Source organism: Centroberyx affinis, unplaced genomic scaffold (assembly GCF_046629955.1).
Source record: "Centroberyx affinis isolate AG114_WGS23_722 - 3 ecotype Tasmania unplaced genomic scaffold, CSIRO-AGI_Caff_v1 ptg006791l_1, whole genome shotgun sequence".
Classification (NCBI taxonomy): domain Eukaryota; kingdom Metazoa; phylum Chordata; class Actinopteri; order Beryciformes; family Berycidae; genus Centroberyx; species Centroberyx affinis.
Window position 1 is genome coordinate 125,981 of NW_027283445.1, and position 12,980 is coordinate 138,960.

A 12,980-nucleotide genomic window follows, 5' to 3' on the forward strand; every position below is an offset into this window, starting at 1 on the left:
GTTCAATTTCCTCTATTTATTTCTTCACATTTTTTTTCCCAGACGATTTTACATTGAATTTTAAACAGGTGCCCTAAGGCATCAGGGGCATATATAAAGGGCGGGGGAAATGAAATTCTTGCCCACTTTGCTTAGAGTAGGTGCGAAACGCTTTAACAATTCACCCTGGGATATGAAACGAGCTAATTGGGAGGAGTGCAAATTAATTCCTATTTTCTGTGCGATGTAGGTACTTATTCTATATATGTGTCAGGTGTGTATGTGTGTGTATATGAGACAGAGTGTCAAAGAGCGGGAAGGAGAAGGAGAGGTTGAAGTGAGGGTTTCTATAGTGTGTGAATGGGAGCGCTCGGCTGGGAATCACAAGCTAATTCATTGATTGCCCCTTGGAAATGACGGCTGCTAATTGTTAGGTAATTAACATGGCAAGCTGTAATTATGTTCGCCTAAGGACCCGATTAGTGTTTCTGCATGTCTTATGGGCGCTGAGGGGCTGTATCTGTGTGTGTGTGTGTGTGTGAGTGTGTGTGTGTGTCTAAGACTATCTGTTGGCTCGAGGACAGATGGCACATTGTCAAAAGCTGACATGTTTTGTTTTCCCTGATGTGTGTGGAGAGAGAGAGAGAGAGAGAGAGCAATAGAGAGAGACAGAGAGAGGAGACGAGCTGTGCCCAGGGACTTGTCCTTTTGTTTCAGCGTCGTTAATTAAGTGCTAATTGAGTGTAATTATTTACATCATCACACACAGCGAATGGAGATGTCAAGTGGCAGAGGCACAAAGGCGGTTGGTGGGAGGCTGGCAGCTGAGAGCCTCCAATCTGTTGATGCCTGCATGGTTACAACCCACTGGCAGCTGAAAAGGAACAATTAGCAACAAGTTTAAAATCTCATCTTAATTCTGTGGCAAATACATGGACACACACATACACTTTAAATGGTTTATTTTTTGTGATTTTGAGTCTATCACAAATTGTATTAGGAGTGGCGCCTTGTGCAAATTGAACAAAAGCGTGAATTAATGTTCTAAATGTAACATGGAGAGACAAAGAGAGGGGAGAGAGAGGGAGAAAGGAAAAGGAGAGAGAGAAAGAGAGAGAGAGAGAGAGAGAGGGAAGGAGAGAGAGAGACTGACATTGATCAGACAGGAAGAGAATGAGATGAGGCAGTATCTAGTGTGTTAACACCTACAGCTAATCAACATGACAGAGTTTAGACTTGCCCTAGAAACAACACATACACATGCGCTAACACACGCGTGAATGCACATGCACCCATACACACACTCACACACACACACACACACACACACACACACACACCCTGATTGAAAAACCTGCCCCACTTATTTTAAAGTCATACTAAACAAAACAGAATGATTCTGTTAGCTGCTGCACGCTTCTGTGTATATCTATATATAAGCATATAAAAAACAAGTTTAAATGTTAAAAATCATCTCACACCCCTCACATCCCCTACATCTTCATCTGAAAAGCGCTGAACCCTGAATCAGCTTGGGCAGCGGCTGGACTCTTTTCCTCTTGGTTTTATGAAGACAAATGAGCAGCGATGAATCTTGATCATTTGCCGCCTCTTTCTGCACATAAACACCTTAAAGGCCTCATGCAGAGCTGCTGCTGGTTCGACGGTTGCGAGCAAGCATGAAGAACACGGACATCTGAATATCGCAAGCTTCGGTAACAAAGATGAACTGGGCCCCGGGACAGTAGAACGAACGCCACTCAAATGTGAGTTAACAAAAGGTCACTCAGCAACGAGCCAAAATGAAAGAAAAGACACACACATCATGCAGCGATTTTAGAACATAGTGTTTATTTTGAAGTGTAGCTGTGGCATACTGCTGTTTTTAGAGTTTATATGTATTAAGAGGGAAGCAGCCTATATTGATGTTGTAAATCAATACTGCTGGAGAGGGGAGCTAATGCTGTGGTGTTTGTATCCATTCAGAACATTCTACTTACACACTTTACAGTTACACTTTGAGCAACAGCATACATCCTAATGCACTATTAGCCAACACTATTATTACTATATATACTATAATGTTTTATATAGTACGTATAGATATGTGGTCAAAAGTGTAAGTTTTGGGACAGCAGGGTAAAGTTGGTGTTGGGGTGTTGTGTCACTGTTAAACATGGGTTAACATGGCAGCAAATGAAGGCCTATAATGAAAAGCTGACAGTCTTTTGATGTTAGTTAACTGCAAACAAAAATTAAAATAAATAAAGACCACATTTGGCTTGTCATCATGTTTCAAATACTAATGCTTTTGAATGTAAAATCTTTTTGTGTGATCAATTAATTTCAAAGTTCAGTATTAGATTTGTGAAAAGACACATAAGAAAGAGATCTAGTCCAGTCTAAAAAGAATAAAAAATAAAAATAAATCCTGAGCTCAACCTAAATGTCCAATAGTTTGACCAAATGCTGTAGTTTGGTGTCTGCTGACAAGCTTTGCGATCAAGACTGAATAGTGAGCAGCAAGAGCAAATAAGGACTACTCCATATTCAATATGTGCTTGTGTGTACACATGCACGAGTGTGTGTGTGTAAGTCCTTAAGTGTGAGTGTGTGTGAGTGTGTGTGGATGGGGTTAAGCAGTGGGGTATTCTCGCCTCTGGTCAGAGGTGGAATTAATTTTGGCTGGCAGTCCCACGCTGCGGTCATTTGGTTTAAAGGGAGGTGTTATTATCCTGATTTGGCCGTAACGGCTGGGGATTGGACACCCGACTGGCAGCCAGACACTCTCCTTTAAAAACAAAGGGGCTGGAGGCTGCGTGTTCTTTTATTACTCAGTCAGGACTAAATAAAAGAGTGGAAAGGCAACTAGACAGGAGAGTATCAGTTACTATCAGATAGACAGGAAAATACAAGTCACATTTTAGCAACTTGCAATTACAAGAAATCAAACACACCTTAGTTCAATTTCTATATTCATTGTTCTTTTTTTCATTATTTTTGTTTTTGAATTTAAATGTTTTTTCCCTCCCATCTGATCGGAACGGGTCTGGCAGCCAGTTGTTGGAGAGATGCAACTTGTGTGTTGCAATATGCAGTTCTGCTTTACAATAGGTTGCAGAGGACACTGCAGAACTAATCAAAGACTGATGGATGATGTGGGGGACGTCAATAATGGCTATCAGATACTGAGCAATTTGTGATTAAACTGGTGATTGTGGGTCACCAAGTGTTGAGTAAATGTGCAGTAGCACTCAAGTGGTCACACACATACAAGGACATTAGCATGCACACACACATGCACATGCACACACATGCACACACACAATATACTTATTGTAATCAGACATGATGGTTATAAAGTAAATGTATTGTATATAGTCTGCAGAATGAGCCTAAGCCCCTATTTCATTAAATCAAAGATCTATCTCATGACAAAAATACCCAAATGACCACATACCCCATTTTAAATACCAACCATCTGCCAAGGAGGGCCTTTTCAGCGGCCCAGTCATTTGCATAACCAAAAGATGATTATTTTTCCCCTATGAAAGTTGAAATGACTGAATAATTATAATGTAGTGGATTAGAATGAGGAAAAAACATGCCTTGATGTCAGAGAAGATTGCTGAGTAGTCACTATAATCGCTGCTTAGGTTTTTAATCAGAGTGAAATATGGGCCATAAATTATTGCCTTTCATGCAAACTTGTGTTTATGCACCGGCGCATCACAAATCTAATTTTTCAGCATTTTTAAGAGGCTTAAAAGATAGTTATTTTTGTTCAGGGCCTCTGAATTAAAAATCGTTTGGGTATACTTTCACTCGTGGGGATTATGTTCCATACTGTAAGATTGTTCTCAGAATTACATTATGAACTCAAAATAACCTGCCGCTCACAACAGGACTTGAATTGCACAACTGCCTGTGTTTGATACATGCCAGCCAACTGGGAGACAAACATAAAATACACGACACAGACCTTTAACTTGCAGCTCACATTGTGTAATACCTGGAAACTTTCATCTGAATATCCTTAAGGAGTGTGCATTGCAACAGTGAACGTATTGCATCACTCTGGAATCTACAACTCATAAAACTATGCACTGTTAAATCATACAGCTGATATACTGTACAGCAGAGTGGTGTGGAAAAAATAAGAACTCATACATTTATTTAGAATAGCTTTCAGCCAGAAAGTGAAAGATAGTTTTAATATTACAAAACACCTCAGGATTCCACAGCTAAGATAAGATACTCTAAGCCTGCAAAAGAAAAAACAGCGCACATACGTACGGTGGGTTTATCTATGAGCTCGATTCTCACTGCTCAGACGCTAAACACAGCAAAGTCTATGATGCCTGTGCACCCCTTATCCTTAACAAAGCAGCAAAGCCAATCCATTGTGCCGGATCCATCGGTAACAAATTCATACATCCATATCGACACACCGGGAAACAAGGCACCCGAGGAGCGAGGGATAGAGGGATGGACAGAGAGATGGAGGGATACATTTCTCCTTTTCCTTCTGTTTCGTTGGGGGTATTAGTAATCAGAGCCCCCCTAGTCTTTACAGCTGCAAATTGCTTTGCCACCTCTTCCCCCAGCAGTCTGTCCTACCAAATCCGCCCATGATGTATCATTATCACAACTTTGGGTGGAAATCCATAGAATCAATAGGTTTGTCAGGGAAACTCACGCCTGGGATTGCTTACACGCTGTGAGGCTTGTTCCTCCACTAGTCAGGCCTATCCTGCCACAGGCAACTGCAAAGCAACGCACATACGGGTACGGGCGTGCGTGATCGTTCACACACACACACACACACACACACATGCACAAACATACACTCATGCGCACACATACAAACAAATAAAAGCAGCGACGGCACAAGCACACAGATACACTGTCCCACACACACACAGACACACAGACATGCTGTATATGTACAGACATACATGGACATGCATATAAATACAAATATGGATTTGATACGAATACAGATGCACACACACACATCGTGATCTTGAAATTATAAGGTTCTATCTGGGTAGAGTGCAGTTCTGAGATATCGAGCATCAAAGATTTGACGTACCAGCTGGCAAAACTGTCTTTCTATCTTTTTAAATATTTAACTCCAAAAGGTTCTTTTTCAAAAAATAAACACCACACAAGCATAAAAGTAAGATTCAAATCTCATGAATATGTTGATAACCCAATTTTGTTTAAAAAAAAAAAAGAAAAAGTCAGATAGAACTGTATAATTCCAAGCTCAGTCTTGTAAACCTTTTCAGCTTTTTATTGCAAGAAAATAAAATGTTGAGAAAAACATACATTTAATCAGATTGTGTTAACTGTACTACAGTATGTAGTGTGTGAAAGTCATGCCACATTTACTGATCAACACATAGAGCATGTAAAGTCTTTTTCTATTATGCCATATAGTACTAGTACTGTTACTATTACTACTAGTACTACTATTACTGCTGCTACTATTGTTGCTATAGCTACTACCACTAATACTTCACCACTAATCCACAAATCTATCTATCTATCTATCTATCTATCTATCTATCTATCTATCTATCTATCTGTCTATCTGTCTATCATGTCTTGCTCTCTGTCTATCTGCCTGCCTATCTGTCTGTGTATCTCTTCATTAGTAGTGCTGGTCAGTGAGAGCTGGACGGCCGTCTCTTCACATGTAATTACTGTCCGGTAAACAGGTCAGAAGGGCTAGAGTCCAGCCACAGCTGCTGCAGCTTTCAGCGACTCACACACACACACACACACACACACGCACACACGCACACACACACACACACACACGCACAACCACACACATAGCTGTGGGTCCTGAGCTTTCAGAGTGGTATTGATTGGTTGGGCTGTGACATCTCCTAAGCCATGTCACCCCTGTGAAAGAAGCCTCCAAATTGACCAATAATAAAGTGGTGGAAGTTGTAGTGGCACTCTCCTGGGAGCTGTCCGTGTGGACTGTGTCACCATGCGTGTGTGTGTGTGTGTGTGTGTGTGTGTGTGTGTGTGTGTGCGTGGATTCACGTGCGTGTGTGTGCGTCTACATGTGTGTCCGTATGTATGTGTGTGTGTGTATGTGTGTATGTGTGTGTGTCCACCACTTTCCTTACGTTCCCCATCAACACCAGTACAACCATCTTGCTGCACCATATTAGTTACATTTTAACATTTTAGGCTTTTAGCTGAAGATGTTATCCTGAGAAATGTTCGTGCCATGGAATAATAGTACATAAATAACAGTAAAGTAAGTCAACAGTGGTGAATTGGTGGTTGTCAGTGGTTGTCAGCAATGTAGCGATAAAGAAGTATTTATGTTTATTTTCATGTACAATATAATGTCAGATTGGGGCGCCCCGGTGGCTCACCGAGTAAAGTAGTGTACCATAAGGCTCAGTCCGTCCCACAGCGACCGGGGTTCGAATCCGGCCCACGGTCATTTGCTGCATGTCCTCCCCTCTCTCTCTCCCATACCTTCCTGTCTCTATCGATAAAGCATAAAAATGTATAAAATATATATATAGTGTGAGTGGAAAAAATGCCAGGGACAACAATGGAAGATTTTTTTTTTCTTTATTTTTTACCAACTTGCAGTTGGAGCAGAAATCATGACTGACAAAAACATTCAAAACCTTAATTCTGAGAACAATATCACAATCTGAAAAGTGCAAAACATAGAATTGCAAGAAAGAGACACAAAAGAAATTCTGTATGTTATAGACACTTCTACTTTACTTCTGCTTTTTTCTTTCTTTGCATGAAGAGGCATTCTTTTTATTTTACAACTTGTGTACAACTTTAAGACATTACAATATTAAAGACGCTTATTGTTCTGTCTTGTAACATATAGAAAAAAACAAAAACAAATTGCAAACATACTGTATTGATATTTATTTCACTGTGGGAAATGTATATCCTGCAAGGATCAATGCACTGTGTGCTATCTATACTTTTCCCAGGGAAATTACTACACTTGTGTGGAGAGGATATAAGAATTTTTTCACTAAATTCAGACTGAGTGAAAATAATGTTAGCTATTTCCTTTTTGTGGGGTCGGTAAACACTTCACTGTCAGTATTAGAAATCGTTGATAGCGGCACCGAGTTATATTTGTGTAGAGGATAACGGTGTTTCAAACATTGATTTTACATTTTTGTTAAAGATAGAGCAGCTATCTCTCTTGCTCAGGGAAACTTTGTCAGAAATCCGGTGATTGTGTATGAACACAAACTCAAACTCGTACCGCAGTTTGATTTAGTTTGTGGGTACAAGGTAGGAATCAAACCCTCTGCCTGTTGTGCGAGTGGGTTGTGGGTCATTGCCTGGTGAGTGCCAAGAAGGCTGCAGCATTGGTCTGTACAGGACCGTGTTACGCAAAGGTTTTCATCTACACCCGGCCCATTTGTTCAAATGTGAAGAAAAATGTCACATTTGAACATGAGTGTATCAAAAATGGGACTATTATGGTTATGATCCATTTTGACGGCCACATTATGCATTTCAGTGTAATGTGAAAGTTTGAACATGAGTACATTTAAAATAGGAATAGCCCACGCCGTCATTTATGTGAGGTGATATCAGTCAAGGTTTCAGTTCATTTAGGACCTCATGCCTCCTTCACACACACACACACACACACACACACACACACACACACACACACCCTGAATAGGTCTTGATGAATGGTCGTATTGAAACGAATGAATGAATATTGAAATTTGTCGTATCGTGCTCAGACTATTTACTTTTTCTGTTTGTACTGTAAGAACACACACTTTCATTTAGACCCTTCATTTATTGAGTCATTGTAATAATCTTCACTTTGACAGAGATCAACCTTTATTCAAATACAAGTGTGTGTGTGTGTGTGTGTGTGTGTGTGTGTGTGTGCGTGCCCACGTTTCAACACCGACTTCATTATAGCGCTGCTTTATGCACAGAGACTGTGGGGTCACATTGATTTGACTCCCTGGAGTATTAGCATGGGATTACAGCAGTCAACAGGCCTTCATTGATGTGTACGTGTGTGTGTGTGTGTGTGAGAGAGAGAGAGAGAGAGAGAGAGAGAGAGATGAACCAAGGGTAATTAGTCCATAGAATGGTCCGACATGCTGAGTCTTCGTAGTAGTGTGTGTGTGTGTGTGTGAGCGAGAGTGCATTTGTGAGCTCTCATTAATTCTTTGTACCACCCTGCTTGAAGTGTTAGACTCTTTGAGCGCTTCTCATCTTTATGATTTAACACTTTGATCTGAGGGTTTGATTGTGTGTGTGTGTGTGTGTGGGAGGGGAATGTTAGTTAATGTTAGTGTGTGTGTGTGTGTGTGTGTGTGTATGCGTATGTATGTGTGTGTCCTCGTTTGTATAAACTTTGCGTGTGTTTGCATGTGAGACTGCATTGACACCTACAGTATGTGTGTACGTTTGAGTGTGTATCTATGTGTGTGTGTGTGTATGTGTGTGTGTGTGCCACCACCAGAAAGAAACATATCCAACACTTCAGCATCAGCTTGTCCACATCGTTTGTGTGTGTGTGTGTGTGTGTGTGTGTAATGACGGCTATTTCAAACACTTGGCGGATTACTCATCAACCATTTGCATAACTTTGAAGTATTCATAGCATTAGAGAGGCAATTACAATAATTAACATGGGAATCCGTGTCAATGGGCCACAGCCACGAGGCAAGCGCAATTACAGCTATGCTAATTAGGGTTTGATTAAGCTTTTAAAGAACAATCGGCTTATTTAACTGAACATATTCAAGAGGCTGTAGAGATACTGAACACCCACCACGCACACTCACCACCCACCCACACACACATACACACACACACACACACACACTGAAAAACACACACACACAAATATATGTACGCACACTATCACGAGCACAAGAAAACATTCATACACACACCCACACACACACACTCACCCACCCACACACCCACCCCCACACACACACACACACACATGGCTGCACATTCACTGTCTCTCCCCCTCCCTCCTTCTTTCTTTTGTTTTGTCCGCCAGTCTTTCTGTCCAGACAAGAAGACAGGATGTTTTTTTCTTCCTTTTTTTTTTTTCATTGAACAAGAACAATTTGCTGTCTGATGTTGGAAGCCTCATTGTAGTGACGGGGCCTAAATTAAAGTGTGGGCTTATTAAAGCCTATGTGTGTGTGTGTGTGTGTGTGTGTGTATGTGTGTGCCGCTGACACTGATCCGCCCAATAAACTCACTGTCCGTGACTAAGAGTGCGCTCGCAGCAAGACAGACACAATTGCCTGTTAAGTCAGTGTTGCTTTTATTGGGCCTGCCTGAACAATGCCTTGATGTGTGTCACGGCTGAAACCGGCACCAAGACACGCTGAGATCATTTTAATGAATTAAGGTGCCCCCTTGTCCGCTGTAGGGCGTCTCCTGATTGGCGATGTACTGTAGATGCACATTTTGTACCATACACACATATCAAATATGTTTCATTTTGCTAGCTTTAGTTCTTACACCTATTTTTCTTCCTTCAGATCAGATATTCCACAGCAGAGATAGACCGGTGTCAAACACTATTTGCAAATCATTCTTAGCATTTGTTCTAACCTGCTTGGAGTATAAGATGAGAGGGGTTTTTCCACATCGGACAATACAACAAGTGCCTGAAAGTTTCATGTATTTGAAAGTAGGTTAAAACAAACGCTATAAGATTTATTTGTGAAAACTCTAAAACTCAATCCTATTTGACCCAAATCTGAACAGAGGTTCTTAAACTTGAGTAACAAATGAGTAATTTAATCTTTTATCAGGAGGCCCAGGCTCATTAAAATATATTGCTTCTCCTGTCCAGTGGGGACCTGTCAGAAACAGACCCATGACCCATTTTTTAGTCCAAACCTATAGTGGAGGCGTACTGTGTTATAGGGACCGTTAAGAAGCAGGAATTTATTTATGCCTGTGTTTGGGAAATTCTACTGGCGCAATTGCCATGGAAGTAAACCAAGTGACTTGGTTCGCACCTGATGCGAGAATGATACATTGTTTTGTATTTCGTTTTTCAGCTGGTTCTGGAACGGTCCAGATAGGGTTGCCAACCCTCTCAGATTAGCCAGGAGACTCCGGGAATTAGCCTTAGTCTCCCGGGATGGAAAAAATAAATTCCCAGAGATTTTTTGATGGCTGAAATTATAAGAATGTGTGTGTGCGTTTGGTATGTTGTACGTTGGGTGGACTTTTTGCTGGGCTGTGCTTTTTACATATTTACTGTGTTGGTTTTCTTGGTTGTAGGTTACGTATTTAGCAACTAGCACTTTGTGATGATGGTTAACGGGACATGCACGTTGCGCATTTGGCATTGCGTAATGACGAGAGGGACACAGTTTTTGGCATCTGGCATTGCGTAATGGTGAAAGCATATGGCACACGTGTCAGGAATAACATAACACCCCCCGCCCCCAATAAAAAAACTCTCTGGTAAATTGGTAAACATACAACAAAACCCTTGCAACTTCTGCCTATACTATATCTTATATCATGGACACTCTAGAGGATTATGCATATGAACGGCTGTCAAGAATAAAATAATAATAAATCATTTAATAATACAGACATTTCAAGGAAGACGCTGCAATCAGACAATCTTAACACAGAAGAAAGCTGGCTCTGATGAGATCCTACCACCTTTAACCAATAAAATTCAGATTAAATGGTTCGCTTCCTGAGATTGGTTCGAATGGTGTTCTCACCAGAAATGAACCGCTCCACAGTTCACTTGGAAGCGGCCTGAGACCAGCTCTTTGAGGTGGACCAGAGAGCGGTTATTTGGTCCGCACCAGGGTTCAATTAGGGTGTTCACACCACCCCAAACGATCCGAACCAAGGGGGTAAACGCTCCGGGGTTCGATTCAAATGGACTAAACAAGGCTGGTGTGAAAGCACCCTTAGATTGTCTGTCTTATGGTCTACGTCAGTCTGGGTCAGCTAGTCGATGAATGTCACTCACTGCCATGTCAGGGTCACTATAGAGCAAATAAAACGCTGCCTTGGAAAGTCTATAATAACCATTGACAAGCAGAGTGCTGTTTATTTGTTATGACACACACACACACACATACACACTGGCACACATACTGTACCTGCAAACACATACATACACACACACACGCATGTACACACACACACACACACATGCTGAGCACCATTCAGCTTATATCCATCCCAGCTCCCAGGTTGCCTTTTGAGATCAGTTTGGTAAGAGTGCATGTGTGTACAGAATTGTGTGTGTGTGTGTGTGTATGTGTGTGTGTGTGTCTGGTTTTCTGTATGCATGTGTGACTGTACATGCTTGTGTGCGTGCCTGTGCGGTTGTGTAGCTATCATCATTACCCTAGTCAATACCCACATGTCCACGTATTGATCAGGCTATCGATGAGCGATGAGGGATCTCAGGCTGCGGAGAGCCTTATGGATCTGTTTAGACTTTTACTGAGACCACACGGCGAGATCAGCTCAAGTTCAGCCGAGGATCAGCTCCAGGACAAGATTATCCGCTCTTTGAGGACTGTACAGGCAGCGTCAAATGCATATCTGATCATATCTAATAAATGTGAATGCATATTATATTATTCCAGAAGAAGGGGAATATTTTGTTTACGTTGTTACATCTAGCCTCTGGCTCTGTGTTGGCGAGCTACAGTGGTTAAGCTCTACAGCTACGCTCATTGAAGGTTGTTATGGATAAGTGTGTCAGCTGAAAGGCTGAAATATAAATGGAAATATCTTAAATCAGAATTATATGCATTTGTTACAAAGCAACAGTATTCCTACAGTGAGTTTAGTTAGTCTGTTTCTGCTGTTGAATCATCTGTGGATTATGAATGGTCAGAACTGCAGGCAGAAGCTTAAATATTGTGACAGTAAGCTAAACCTCGTATTTCTTGTTGTTGACTCAATGGCAAAGGGGAATATGGATTTTTATATCAAGAGATCAATAGACGAAAGAACAAAATGTCAGTTTTTTTTAATTATGGGTCTTTGTTGGCCACAATGATAAACCACAGTAAAGAAATGATGGCTGTTAAAAACTAAAAATAAAGACCCAGTTCAGCTAGCTGTCCCAGTGGCAACACTTGGGACTGTACTGAGCGTGATGGTTGATCTAATTGAGGAGACACAGATAATAACAAAGGGACAGTTTTTTCAGTACATATGCTGTTCTGTACTTTATTTAACTTAGACAAGGCATGCTTATTTTAAGCCACAGGTTCTTCATCTCTTTCAGCCCGAGATCCAAATTAGAAGTTTAGTGTCTCACCCTGAGACCGAGGCTCATTAAAACATATTACTGCTCTTGACATGAGGGAACCCACCAGCAGCACGACCGTGGTCCAACCAGCCCATAGACAGCCTCCATATCTAATTAACATACCGTAAATAGCTTGCACTATTTAAGATCTGCCTCTTGTTAATCTCAATAATGTAAGGTGTATGACTGTGTGTGATTGTGTGTGTATGTTTCTCATGCATGTGTGTGTATGTGCGTGCGTATAGGTGTATGTCGCTGGGTACCAGTGATGCAGCCCCAACTGGGTAGATATGCAGGGAGCAATTAGTGTTAATTGGTCAGATGTCAGACAGGATAGTTCTCAGTCTCTCTCTCATCCTCACTGTCACTGGTTATATGACTGTGGGAAACCTTTTTAAGATGATATACTGTAGATCTTTATGATATGAATTCATTGTAAACATTATAGTGGGTAGTGTCAGACTGATTGAACTGTTTTTTTTTTTAAAGAAAATTAAAAAGATATTATTATGAAAATATAGGCCTAGTTGTCTTTTGAAACGTTTGCTTTTCTAATTCTTTCTACATTAACTTTTACATTTTAGGCATTTAGTCAATGCTTTTGTCCAGAACAACTTACAATGAATGCAAAAGTAGGCTCAGCTTGAATTCCTAGATTGCCAACATTACAAAA